General features: G+C 37.0%; 1 protein-coding gene across 17 annotated transcripts in view; it reads right to left on the bottom strand.

Annotated features, from left to right (window-relative positions):
* Nucleotides 1-14,581, bottom strand: part of VPS54 (VPS54 subunit of GARP complex) — a 119,356-nt gene that overhangs the window by 91,135 nt on the left and 13,640 nt on the right. The gene's annotated exons all lie outside the window — the stretch shown is intronic.

Genomic DNA, 14,581 nt, shown 5'->3' with positions numbered 1-14,581 from the left:
ACGAAAATACTGACAAATAAATCATATTTACACACACACAAGGACATTAGAGGAGCCTTAGAGGTTTGGGGGCAAAAAGAGTACTATGACGAAAAAATATGGGAAAATTAATCAGGGCCTTGTTTGAAAGGCATCACTGGCTTTGCTGAACTTAAAACCATACACATTAAGACATTAAGTGTACAGTTGTTTCTGTGCACAAGTGTTTGCATATTTGAGAGAGAAGAAATATCTAAAGGGTAGGAAACATTGGTAACACAGATCCTGAACATTAAGTGTTTGGTAAAGACAACTCTAACACTAAGTGTTTTTAATTTTTTTTAATTTCATCAAATGAAATAGCTAAAACAAACACATTTTGATACTTAAAGAGGTGGGCTACGAAAAATATATTTTTGTTGAACACTCATTGTTTGATGTCAGATAAATTAAATATTGATTCCAACAATAGCACACTACCATTTCGATGTACTCTATTTACTGTGTTATTTTTCATAGCAAAAAGAAATCCTAATTGCCATCTTAAGAAGCTAGAAATACTTGGGGAGGTGGGGATTCATGGAAAAACATTTCTAGACTCCTACAAATTACCTCTGTATCTGGGTGGAGAAATAAAGATATTTATTCCTTAAAAGATTCTCAATTGGGAAACATAAAAGTTTTCTGTTTTTTCCTACACTCCTCCTAATTCTTATCAAAAGAAGGATAATCTCTAGCTATAAAGGGATTATGTATAATTAGGGTACTGCCTACAAGGATGAAACCTAATTTCTAACCATCTGACTCTCTCACCATCCTGTGTTTATTAAGATGATCTCCCCATGGTAAGTACCAAACTTTGTATTAATAACCATAAAATAAGTGTGCTACAATCACTGGCAATAAAACATGATGGTAAGTACAATCATTGGTAATAAAATATGATGAATTTATTCACAAAGGAGGGACATATAAACAAATATAGCAAATCTACACGGCCTCTAAACCAGTTTCAGCAGAGAAATAATCTTTCAGTGAAAGGTTAAAGAACAGAAATAATGAACTAACTTAGTAAGGAAGTTTTGGTCTAAGCAAGGAGAGGTTTGTCTAGTTTGTCTACCCCCCCAAAAATTTTAGCAAAAATAAAGCCAACATAAAACACATAATACAGGAAAAGAAAAGCTTTTGGCACAAATGCAGGCAACCCCTGATTTCTAATCCTTCCTCTTGCAACTATCATCTGTATATAAATTGGGCATTTAATCAATGGTCACCAAAAGTAAGGAACTATAAATAGATCTACCCTTCTTCACATGGTAGTTTCTCATAATTACATCAATACCATACTCAAATATTATTTTCTCTTGAAACCTCCTTGGGTTTCTTACACTTAGTCACAGTTTATGTATTTCTGTTTTTGCCCATATCACACTAAAATTTTGGTTTTCACATAAACTTTCCCTACTAGACTTTCAATTTTTTTTTTTTTTTTCCTTTCCAGGCCCATACCTGTGGCATATGGAAGTTTCCAGTCTAGGAGGTGAATGAGAGTTACAGCTGCCGGCCTATGGCACAGCCACAGCAACACAGAATCTGAGCCATGTCTGTGACCCACATAACAGCCAACAGCAACAGCAGATCCCCAACCCACTGAGCAAGGCCAGGGACTGAACACACGTCCTCATGGACACTAGTCAGATTCATTCCACTGCATGGCAACGGTCACTCAACTTCTTGCTCCTTCCATTTTCTGATGTATTCTACATGCCTAACATAGTTCTTGGCACACAGATAGTATACAGTAGATATTTTATAGATGAATGAAATGGGTGGTATGTAGAACATACAAGAAGAGAGGAATATTAATTAAGACAGCTACTAATTATTCTTGAGTAAATAGATAAAAGTGTGGGTCTGGGTTCATGAAAAAAGGAAGAAACAGACTTATTAATTCCAAAACAAAGAATCTGCAAGGATGAGTAAGTCAGAAACATTTAATTTTCCTTGCCATAGCTCAAATATCTTTTTATGTTCAAACATTACTTAAAAGTTTCTATGTAAAAGGTCTAGACGAAGTATCACTGCAAAAGCAATGAGCACAGCAAGTGCTCAGACCCTGGTTTCTAAATACCATTCCCTACAAGGAAATCATGGTTCTTTAAAGAAACCTGAAGGATAGAAAGCACAAGTCACTCATGAGAACTCTTGTGTCAAAAATAAGGAAATGCTCTAAGACCAGCAGATTTGTCAAAATGACCAAGGACCAAGTTAAAGGGGCTCCCACTGGCCATATTCAGGACAAGTTGAGTACTAAAAAGAAGAAACAACAAAAAGCCCTAATTGAGTGTAACATATTGAACAAACAAAAAATAACAAAGGTAATTGGCACATTATAAATCAAGTATATTTTAATAAATATATATATATTAAAAATAACGAATCTAGAATGATACTTAGAGGAGGATGAGAAAGGGGGGAGGGTGGGGAGGGAAAGGAAATTTCTTTACAGAAGAATGCCAGTAAATGAGAAGAAATGACTGACATAGAAAATCAACACTTTGTAAACCCCAATGCAAAAAATGATTTAAGCAAAAATCATTAATGTATGCTAAAGCCGTCACATGTAAGGTTCTTCAAAAACAGAAAATTCACTAAGTGCCAAAGTATTACCAAACAGATTACTTCACAACACAAAGGGGAAAATATATATTTTCATTTTATGGCTATACCTGCAGCATACAGAAGTTCCTGGGCTAGAGGTCGAATCAGAGCTGCAGCTGCCCAGCTGCCCAGCCTTCAGCTCAGATCCAATGCTGGATCTGAGCTGAATCTGTGACCTACACCACAGCTTGTGGCAACAGTGGATATTTAACCTACTGAGTGAGGCCAGGGATCAAACCTACATCTCACAGACACTATACTGGGAGCCACAATGAGAACTCCAAAGATGAATCTTTAAAATGGAAAGATCTAGCTGTCATTACCTTAATTAACTAAGCCATCAAATTTGGCATCATTCATAATAGTAAAACAACTTGACATTATGTGATTCATGAAATGACAATATGAAACAAACATCATTACCTATGATGTATTCTCACCAAAAATGTTTAATCCAATCTAATCAAGACTCTAGACCAAGGGTTAATTCTGTCCTGTGGATTCCTTTGGCAGTCTGGTGATGTCTATAGACCCCTTTCTCAGAAGAATGTTTATAATACATATAATACCTAAGTCTACAATAGACAATTATACTGAAATATAGCTATCAAACTATTTTCTTTTTTTGTCTTTTTTGCCATTTATTAGGCTGCTCTCGCAGCATATGGAGTTCCCAGGCTAGGGGTCCAATCAGAGCTGTAGCCACCGGCCTACGCCAGAGCCACAGCCACAGCAACGCAGGATCCGAGCCGCGTCTGCAACCTACACCACAGCTCACAGCAACGCCGGATCTCCAATCCACTGAGCAAGGCCAGGGATCGAACCCACAACCTCATGGTTCCTAGTCAGATTCGTTAACCACTGTGCCAAGACTGGGAACTCCCAAACTATCTTTTAAAATTGCAATACAGGAGAGAGGATTAAGATGGCAGAATAGAAGGACTGGAGCTCAACTTCTATCTTAAAAACAACAAAATTCACAACTAAAGGCTGAGCAATCTCCACCCAAATGGACCGGAAACCTTAAAAAAGATACCCTACTACAGAAGAAAAAGAGGCGGCCACATCAAGAGATAGGAGGGGCGATTTCACAATATAAACAACCCCATACCTCCAGGGTGGGAAGCTCCACAGACTGAAAACTAACTGGTTCACAGAGACTCACCTACAGGAGTGAGAGTTCTGAGCCTCACATCAAACCCTCACCTGCGGGGATCTGACACTGGGAGAAAGAGCCCCTGGAGCATCTGGCATTGAAGGCCAGCAGGGCTTGTGTGCAGAAGCTCCACAGGACTGGGGGAAACAGAGACCCCATTCTTAAAAGGCACACATGGACTTTCACGTGCACTGGATACCAGGGCAGAGCGAGGTCTCCATAGGAATCTGGGTCAAACCTGACTTCAGTTCTTGGAGGACATCCTGGGAAAACAGGGGTGAATGTGGCTTGTTGTGAGGGACAGACACTGAAAGCAAAGCTCTGGGAATATTCAGCAGTGTGCCTTTCTCTGGAGGTGGCCATTTTGGGAAAATCTGGCCCCACCCGTCAGTTAGCACTGAGTAGCCCCAGGGCAAACAACAATCCAGGTGGGATCACAACCCCCTCCCTCAGTAAACAGGCTACCTAAAGACCCCTCAGGCACAGAGCTGCCTCCAATCCCATCCAGAGACTAAGCCCCACCCACAAGAGGGATTAGAATCAGCTCCACCTACCAGTGGGCAGGCATCAGCCCCTCCCATCAGGAAGCCCACAACAAGCCCCCATACAGACTTCAGCCACAAGGGGGACAGACACCAGAAGTAAGAGAGGCTACAACTCTGTTATCTATCAAAAGGTCACCACATCAAAAACCTACAAAAATGAAAAGACAGAACTATAACTCAGATGAGGGAGAAAGAAAAAACCCCAGAAAATCAGCTAAGCAATGAGAAGATTCTCAGCATCCAGGAAAAAGACTTTAGATTGTTGATGCTAAAGATGATGCAAGACATTGGAAATAAACTGGAAGCAAAGATGGATAACTTACAGGAAACACTGACCAAAGAGATACAAGATATTAAACTTAAACAAGAAGAGATGCAAAATACAATAACTGAAATAAAAAAAATCACTAGAAGCAGCTAACAGCAGAATACAGGAGGCAGAAGAACGAATACGAGAGGTAGAGGACAGATTAGTGGAAATTATGGATGCGGAACAGAAAAGAGAAAAAAGATTGAAAACAAATGAAGAGAGGAGTCTTAGAGAACTCCGGGACAACGTTAAACGCACCAATATCCTTATTATAGGGGTGCCAGAAGGAGAAGAGAGAAGGGGACAGAAAAAAAATTCCAAGAGATAATAGCCAAAAACTTCCCTCACATGGGAAAGGAACCACTCACTCAAATCCAGGAAGCACAACAAGTACCGTATAAAATAAACCCAAGGAGGAATACACGGAGACACATATTAATGAAACTGACCAAAATTAAAGACAGAGAAAATTTTGAAAGCAGCTAGGGAAAAGAAACAAGTAACATACAAGGGAACTCCAATAAGGTTATTGGCAGATTTTTCAGCAGAAACTCTGCAGGCCAGAAGGGAGTGGCATGATATTCTTAACGTGATGGAAGGAAAAAACCTCCAACAAAGATTACTCTACCCTGCAAGGCTCTCATTCAGATTTGAAGGAGAAATCAAAAGCTTCACAGATAAGCAAAAGTTAAGAGAATTCAGCAACACTAAACCAGCCATACAACAAATACTAAAGGAACTTCTCTAGGCAGAAAAGAAAAGACAGCAACAGGAAACAAAAATTCCACAAATGACAAGACTCATCAGTAAAGGTATATATACAGTAAAGATACAAAATCATCCATGCACAATTATACCACCAAAATCAGAAGTTATGAGAAGAGATGGGTATAAATGCAGGACACTGGAGATGAACTTGCAAGTAAGAGAACAACAACTTAAAACAATCTCACATACATATAGACTCTTATATCAAAACTTCAGAATAACTGCAAACCAAAAATCTACAATTGATACACAAACAAGGAATCTCTGGAGAAGAAATATATCTCATAGTAAATAAGTGCATAATCCACCATGAAAGGGGTCATTTGACATCATTCTTGGAATGCTGAAGTCTTCTTAGAACTGATTCTGATTTCCTCTCCATCAAAGAATTTATGATAATTAAATAATGCAGCTGTACAATACAGTTCTACAATTGTATTAATAACCATTTCTCTCCATGGTACAATGTAAGGTCTATAATGTCTTGTTTATCACATCACCTAGAATGGTATAATGCCTACACTGAAGAATCAATAAGATGTAACAAATTGTGAGGACACATTTATATAATTACACTGTTTTTTAACCAATTTATGCATTTTATATTTTACTTATTTTCAGAGGGTGTATTATTTTTGTTATTCTTACCAGTTAAGTTATTCTTTTTATTATGCTATATAGAATATTTAATGGTATATAAGGCTTTCTTCTTTATAAATTTTAGTTGCATAATATAGACAATTTTAATATAATGCTAATTTTTAAAGAAAAATTAAAATGTAACAGATAATACTAAATAGTAAAAATGAAAGCCATACAAAATGGGATAAAGTATAGAATAAATTTCCTTTTTGTCTCAGCATATCTTCCATTCCACTTCTCCAGAGGGAGTCACTTAATCTGTTTCTTAAGATCCATGATATAATAATCTGTGTAAATGTAATTGTGTTTAAATATATGTATTTTATTCTGCAAAAAAAAATAAAATTTCAAAAAAATAAATAAAATAAAAATTATAATAATATTTATGCTTCTTGATCAAATCTGTATTTCTAAGCAATAAATGAGCATAAATATTTCAAGATATCTGCAACAATTTAATGTGGTATGAAAATATCTGAAGTTTCTCTTGGTGACAAAGTTACTGGTAGTGGTAATATCCCTGTGAGGATTTCTTACATTCACAGTTAGAGGAAATTCTAAAATTTAGTTAAAGCAGTGTTCTCAGCCATGGCCACATTGACACTGGCATTTTGATCTAGATAATTCTTTGTTGTTGGGGGCTCCCCCCTGTACATTGTAGGATCTTTAGATACATCCCTAGCCTCTATCCATTTGACGCAAAAAGCAGGCTCCCGCCCAGTTATGGCAACCAAAAATGTCTGAGACAAAAGCCAAATATCCCTAGGTGGAAGAAGAGAGGAGGACAAAACCACCCCAGTCAAGAACCAATGAATGAAAGATGTAATTTTTTCCCCATCCAAAGTTCACGGACTCCCTGAATTCTATCCACAGACCCTACAGAGTATGCGAAATGAGTATTAAGTATCTCTGCTCATTAAGTACCTTCTAATCTAAGAAAACTGAGAACAGCATAGTGAGATTTAAACCACAACATGGGGAAACAAACTGAGAATATGAGACATTCAGTAAGAAAACTGGCTTAGACACTTAGAACAATGGCATTTTAAAAAGGTGGGGGGAGTTCCCGTCGTGGAGCAGTGGTTAACGAATCCGACTAGGAACCATGAGGTTGCAGGTTCGGTCCCTGTCCTTGCTCAGTGGGTTAACGATCCGGCGTTGCCGTGAGCTGTGGTGTAGCTTGCAGACATGGCTCGGATCCCGCGTTGCTGTGGCTCTGGCGTGGGCCCGTGGCTACAGCTCCGATTCAACCCCTGGCCTGGGAACCTCCATATGCCGCGGGAGCGGCCCAAGAAATAGCAACAACAACAACAACAAAAAGACAAAAAAAAAAAAAAAAAGGTGGGGAACTATTCTATATTAAAGTAAATAAAGGGACAACAACTAAAGGCAGTATGTGAGCCTTAACTGGATCCTGGTTTAAAAAGGAAAAAAAAAAAAAAAAAAAAAACTTTAATACATTCTTGGGACAATTGGGAAATTCTGAATAGGGATTGCATGCTATATGATATTTTGGAATTATTATTAATTTTCTTAGGTATATTAATGGTATTGAGATCATGGGAAAATGTCCTTATACTCAGGACATGAACACTAAAGTTTTAGGAGTAAAGTATGTCACCTACAACTTACTCCCAAATGATTCAGCAAAAAATACACACAGATAAAACAAATACAGCAAAATGTTAAAAGTTATTTAAGTGAAGTACATGAGTATAACATGTTCTAATTCTTTCACTTTTCTGTATGTTTTTCAGTTTTCACAATAAAAAGTTTAAGGAAAGAAACTTTACATTAAAAAATCTGTTAAACATTAAATAATGTTATGAGTTCCTATTGTGGCTCAGCAGGTTGAGAACCTGACATAGTGCCCATTAAGGATATGGGTTGGATCCCTGGCCTCACTCAGTGGGTTAAAGATCCAGCCTACAGCAAGTTGGGGCATGAGTCGCAGATGCCTCTCAGATTCTGAACTGCTGTGGCTATGGCGTGGGCCAGCAGCTGCAGCTCCAATTCAACCTCTAGCCTGGGAACCTGCGTATGTCACAGGTACGGACATAAAAAGAAAAAAAAAAATGTTTAATTAAAAAAAAAAATCTAAGTGTAAAAATCAGAGGGAAGGAAAAACATTCAATTTATGACTGTTAACCTGCCTGAAGATGGCCTTATTGCACAACTTAAAATATGGAGGGAAAAAACATCAATCAATTTCAAGTTTTAAGGTTGCAGAAGAATAATATCATACACAGAAACCAATTCCTAAAAGGCTAAATGAGAAGGCAGCTGAGCTGAACACTTACACAGGCATTACCCCAGTGCAAAAATTTCTTCACTTGCTCCTAACACTATAATAATATCTGCTTACAGAGAGCAATATTACAAAATCATTTACAGTAAACTCTGAACTATTTATGAAATTGCCTGTTACAGATAAAACAATAGCAAAAGCCTTCCCCACCCCCACTATTTCAACGTATACAAAACATTTTGCCAGAGTAGTTAACACACAGATATACTAACTAATCATTTTATTTCCCTTCTCCTATATTTCACATGTGATATCCTGATATATAATATACCCTACTTTATAAAATCTAAATTTGCCTACACTCTATCATCCTTCTATCATACTATGGTCCTCTAACTACTCTGTACTTCCAGTCTAAATCATTCTGCACATTGCTTTAGGATTAATCTTCTAGCAAGTTTTCATTCTGTCATACTTAAGCTCAAAAAACTTAAACATTATTCATCAGCTTCCAAACAAACGCCAACCTTTACAGGTTGGTACTCAAGGATTTCCACAATCTGATGTTTGCCTTCCTTTCCAGCCTTATTTTGTATTAACAATGGATGACCTCTATTCCAGGCAGAGTGGTCTAATTGTCCCTCTAATCCATCATGCTATCAAGGCCTCTTCAAATTTGTTAAGGCTGTGTCCTTTCTGGGATATTCATACCACCTTTCTACCCATCTAAAGCCTCTTCTCCTTTCAAAGGTCATTTCAAATTTCACTTCTAGCTTATACACCTTAAGAAACAAGTATACACACACTAAAATATAGATAAAAATAATCCCAGCATTATTTTTAAGAGTGAAGAATTTGAAACAACCTAAATAAGAAGGAATTGGCTATTTAATAAGCTATAGCACAACCAATGGATTACACTGTCTTTTTTTTTTTTTCCCCTGCTTTTTAGGGCTGCACCTTCAGCATATGGAAATTCCCAGACTAGAGACTGAATCGCACCACAGCCACAGCAACGCTAGATCCAAACTTCATCTTCGACCTACACCACAGCTCATGGCAATGGTGCATCTTTAACCCACTAAGTGAGGCCAGGGATTGAACCTGCATCCTCATGCATACTAGTTGGATTCATTTCCGCTGAGGCATGACTGGAACTCCCTACACTGTCATTTAAAATAGGATTGCAGACTCACACCCATTATGATGGTCACTCTGACAAAAACAAAACAAACAAAAAAACCCAACCAAACAAAAGAACAAGTGTTGGCAAGGATGGGAAGTACTAGAAAACTTACGCACTGCTGGTGGGAAGTAAAATGGTACAGCCATTATGGAAAATAGCATGGCAATTCCCCCCAAAAAAAGTAGAAACAGAAGTTCCACATGATGGAGCAATTCCACTTGTGAGTATATACCCAAAAGAACTGAAAAAAGGGTCTTGAAAAGGTATTTATATACCTATGTAATGACATTATTCATAACAGCCAAGAGGTAGAAGCAATCCAAGTGTCCACTGACAGACAAATAGATAAACAAATGTGGTGTATATACACAATAGAATATTATTATTATTCCACCTTAAAAAGTAAGGAAATTCTACATTTACTACAGCCTGGACGAACCCTGAAGACATTACGCTAAGTGAAATAAGCCAATCACGAAAACACAAATACTGTATGATCCCACTTACACGAGGTATATAAGCAGTCAGATTCAGAGAAAAAGAAGGTAGAATGTGGTTGTCGCTGGCTGGGGGAGGGAAAATAGGAAGTTGTTTAGTGGGCTATAGAGTTTCAGTTTTGCAAGATGAAAAAGTTCTGGAGACTGACTGCACAACAATGTGAATACACTTAACACTACTGAACTGTACACTTAAAAATGGTTAAGAAGTGTTGTGTTATACATATTTTTTACAATTAAAAATTTTTCTGAAATAGGACTGCAGAATATTTAATGACAAAAAACGTAACACATTTTGTTAAATGCAAAGAGTTTTCAAAACAATATGTCAGTATGATCCAATTTTCTAATTTAAAATAAGCATACATGTTGGCAAAAAAAAAAAATGCATGGACAATATTAACAACAGTTACCTCCAAATGACAAAATTACAAGAAATTTTTATTTTTGTTTACGTTCTTTTGAATTTTCCCAATGTTCTCCTATGAAAATGAATTACTTTAAATGTATTAACCAGGGTTCTCCACAGAAACCGATCCAACAGGATATTTGTAAGAGAGTTATTCAAGAAATTGGCTCACCACCTAGTTATGGAGGCCATGAAGTCCCACAATGTGCCTTCTGCAAACTGGAGAACCAGGAAAGCCAGGGGTATGATTCAGTCTGAGGCCAAAGGCCTGAAAGCCAGAGGGCCACTGGTATTAAGTCCTCGGTCCAAAGGCCTAGAACCAAGACCTCTGATGTATGTGGGATAGAGATGGATGTCCCAGCTCAAAAAGAGAAAACAAATTCACCCTTCCTTTGCTTGTTTTATTTGGACCTTCAAAAGATTAGATGATGATGATAATGCCTGCCCATGCTGGCAAGGGCAGATCTCTTTACTCAGTCAATAAATCACGTTAATTTTTTCCAGAAACACAAAGACATGCCTAGAAATAATGTTTTACCAACTATATGGGCATCCCTTATATCAGTAAAGCTGACACATAAAATTAACCATGATGCTTTATTAATCAGGAACAACTCTATTTATCAACCTGTAAAAGCTTGGTTCAGCCTTATACTTACCTTCACTATAAATCTTTTCTAATGACCATAACCCACAGAAAACTATCCTTCCTTTGAACTCAGGATGCTAACTGTCTTTGTGAGCATATACTAACTTTTTTAATCCTGTATCCCATCAGTTAAGTAAAAATTTAAGCAACCGTCATTTACAAATTATATAGGATACCAAGGTATTAGTGCATGTAAAATACAATTATGCTAAATGGGAATTTTTAAAGGAGGAAGGACTTTTTAAAATAATCTAGTTTATTAATTAATGGCAAAAAATACCTTTTTACACTATTTTAATTGATAGCAATGTGATTTCACTATGCTTCATTATTATTAAAAATTTTGATTTAAACTTTATAAATGGCGAGTCAAAGGTTTGGCACTTTGTTCAATTTATTTTTATACCTAGCTTTTTATTTCTGTTACAGAAAAAAATAACTCACAAGTGTATGTAGAACGAAACAGAATAAATCTCTGATCACACTTTCTAAACTTTCTATTTTGATGTTTTAAAAACAGGATAGAAAACTACAGTTTCAGTTTTTAAAGAGTCCATCATTTAACAAAATAACACAGAGATGGAATATTTGCAAACATGCATTTTCAAAATAGACTTACCATAGCTTGAGTGTTTCTGGAAAATCAACTACTATATTTTCTCACTCATTATTTTAAAATTTTTTAAAAAAGGGAGTTCCCATCATGGCTCAGCAGTAACAAACCCGACTAGTATCCATGAGGACATAGGTTTGATCCCTGGCCTCACTTAGTGGGTTAAGGATCCAGCACTGCTGTGAGCTGTGGTATAGGTCACAGACGTGGCTTGGATCCCACGTTGCTGTGGCTGTGGCATAGGCCGGCAGCTACAGCTCCAATTCGACCGTAGCCTGAGAACTTTCATATGTGGTAATGTGGCCCTAAAAAGATAAAAAAATTAAAAAAATTTTTAAATTCAAAAAAAAAAAAAAAAACAGTGGGAACAGGTTAAATGTGTGGGTGTGTCTGTGTTTCACTATCTATTGATTAATATTATTGTCAGTCACAGGCCACTTCTGCAAAGGTCAGTAAATTTGGAATTTTTTTGTTTAAAAAGAAAAACACACATAAAAATAACAAAAAAACATAAAATATTCTTAAGTTTGACAACTCTTTTGAGTACTTTTATACATGGCTATGGAAGATATTGAACTAAGAACAGGATAACCCAACTCTGTGCTTTGTTACTTGTGGTTCCAGTATTAGTATTCAGCCAAGATGCAATCTCTCTATAGGAATCATCTTAGGTTAATTAAACATTATGTGAGAGCTGGTTTAACTGAAACTAGATAACATAATCTGAAAGCACAATTAACTACTCATGTAACCTATATTACATCACAAGGATGAACTAAGTGAAGGGCACCACTGTTTTTTTTTTTTTTTGTCTTTTTTTTGTTGTTGTTGTTGTTGCTATTTCTTGGGCCGCTCCCGCGGCATATGGAGGTTCCCAGGCTAGGGGTCAAATCGGAGCTGTAGCCACGGGCCCACGCCAGAGCCACAGCAACGCGGGATCCGAGCCATGTCTGCAACCTACACCACAGCTCACGGCAACGCCGGATCGATAACCCACTGAGCAAGGGCAGGGACCGAACCCGCAACCTCATGGTTCCTAGTCGGATTCGTTAACCACTGCGCCACGACGGGAACTCCAAGGGCACCACTGTTAAATGCTTGAGCTTACTCACCTACCTATATTGTGACTGATAAAGGAACATGTGGACTGATTGAAGATGCTAGTATCAATCTCCATAATAAATATTAATAAAGGTACATTTCTTTTCTCTTTAGATAAAAAAAAATATATATTCCTTAAACTAGGTGGTACCTTACAAAGGAGTTAGGACTCAATCCACAAGACTGCGGTGAGTCAATATGGACTTAAGACATGGTGGGGAATACATCACTCTAGGACAGTATTAGTGAGGAGGGCCAAGCACAGAACCTAAAAAGACTCCAAGATTTCTGAAGAAAGAAATGCAAGAAAGATATAAAGACAAGGTTGTGATAAAGATAAGAAGGAACAACCAAGAAGGTGGGAGAAATCCAAAGAAAGAAAAATCAGCTCAGAATTTGCAAATAAAATAAACAAACAAAAAATCTCCTTTGGATTTAGCAATTAGGAAGTGCCACATCAGAGAGCAACATCAAGCCCAACAGTGGGGGTGGACGCAGACTGCAGAGGTTGGAATGCACTAGAAGGTGAGGATATTAATACACAATGGCTACTGTTTCAAGAGACTTAGTTATGAGATTACAAAACAATACATAGAAAAATCTCATTCTGATGTAAAAGTTTTATATACCTATATATAATGTATGAAGAGGTATACAACCAAATTTTAACAGTGGTTATGTAACAAGCTTTCCCTGACCATAGTATCTACATACATTCTCTCCTAACATTATCCCCCAACCAACATACAGATCCTATTATTCTCTACTACTAGCATTATGGTTTGCAATCTTTATAATACTTTTTCAAATTATAACTGATCATTTATTTACCTGCTTATAACCTGCCTCTCTCACTATATCATAAACTTTCATTTGTTTCATTCATCTTTCTATACCATGCCCAGCACAGAGGCTAAGCACTCAGTAAACTGGATGCATGTTCAATGATGAATGAGCAAATGAATGACTATCATGGAAAAAGAGGTAAACACATGCAAGCCACTAACAGAGTCTCATACAAGTTCACATATATTCAAAACAAAATAAAAGCCTAAGTCAAAAATATATTACACCTTGTTTGTATAACATTATTTGACTTTCTAAAATTTGATTCTAGATTTCTACCTTTCCTGTAACACAGTATAATATATTGGTTAAGAAAACTGGCCATAAAGTGAGACCTCTGCCATTTATTAGTGTGACTGTTGACAACTTTCCTACCTTCCTGACAGTTTCCTCATTTGTTAAATGCGACAGCAACAGTGTCTTCCTCATAGGAATGTTGTAAGAGTTAAATGAAATATAACTTGCATAACCTATGTACTTGGCACATAGTCGACATTTAATAAATAATTGCAACTACTACTATTTATCATTACATACATCTTAAACCTTAACATTTGAACTATGCCATACAAAGCTTTAAAATAAGTTTAAACTTGAGGATCCCAAATTTCCTCTACTGGTGTCCTTTGTCTGCGTGACCCTAGTTGGGAGGGGGAGAGGAGGAGGCAGCAAGCCAAAATGGGCAGATATATATTTACTAACAGAAAAGTAACCTAAGCATAGAACAGTAATCCTCAAAGTCATGCCAACAAAATGAAAGAAAAAAGTACTGGAAAATGACATGAAACTAGAAAAACATGATGGCCCAAAAGACAGACAACTTTTGATGAAAACTGTGTTTGTGGGAGAGAAGAGGGATGAAGAGACAAAAAGGATCGAAATAATGCTTTGGAAGACATTTGAATAAAGGTCAAAGTTCAAATCATGGGTGTGGAGTAGACAGGATAAAATTTAACAATCTCTGAGTTGGA

Source organism: Sus scrofa, chromosome 3 (genome assembly GCF_054392235.1).
Source record: "Sus scrofa isolate SSC_HxYL_T2T_F1_AM1 chromosome 3, Sscrofa_HxYL_maternal_Yorkshire_Landrace_v2.0, whole genome shotgun sequence".
NCBI lineage: Eukaryota > Metazoa > Chordata > Mammalia > Artiodactyla > Suidae > Sus > Sus scrofa.
Note: the sequence above shows the minus strand (reverse complement) of the source record. Positions and strands in the feature narration are given on the sequence as shown.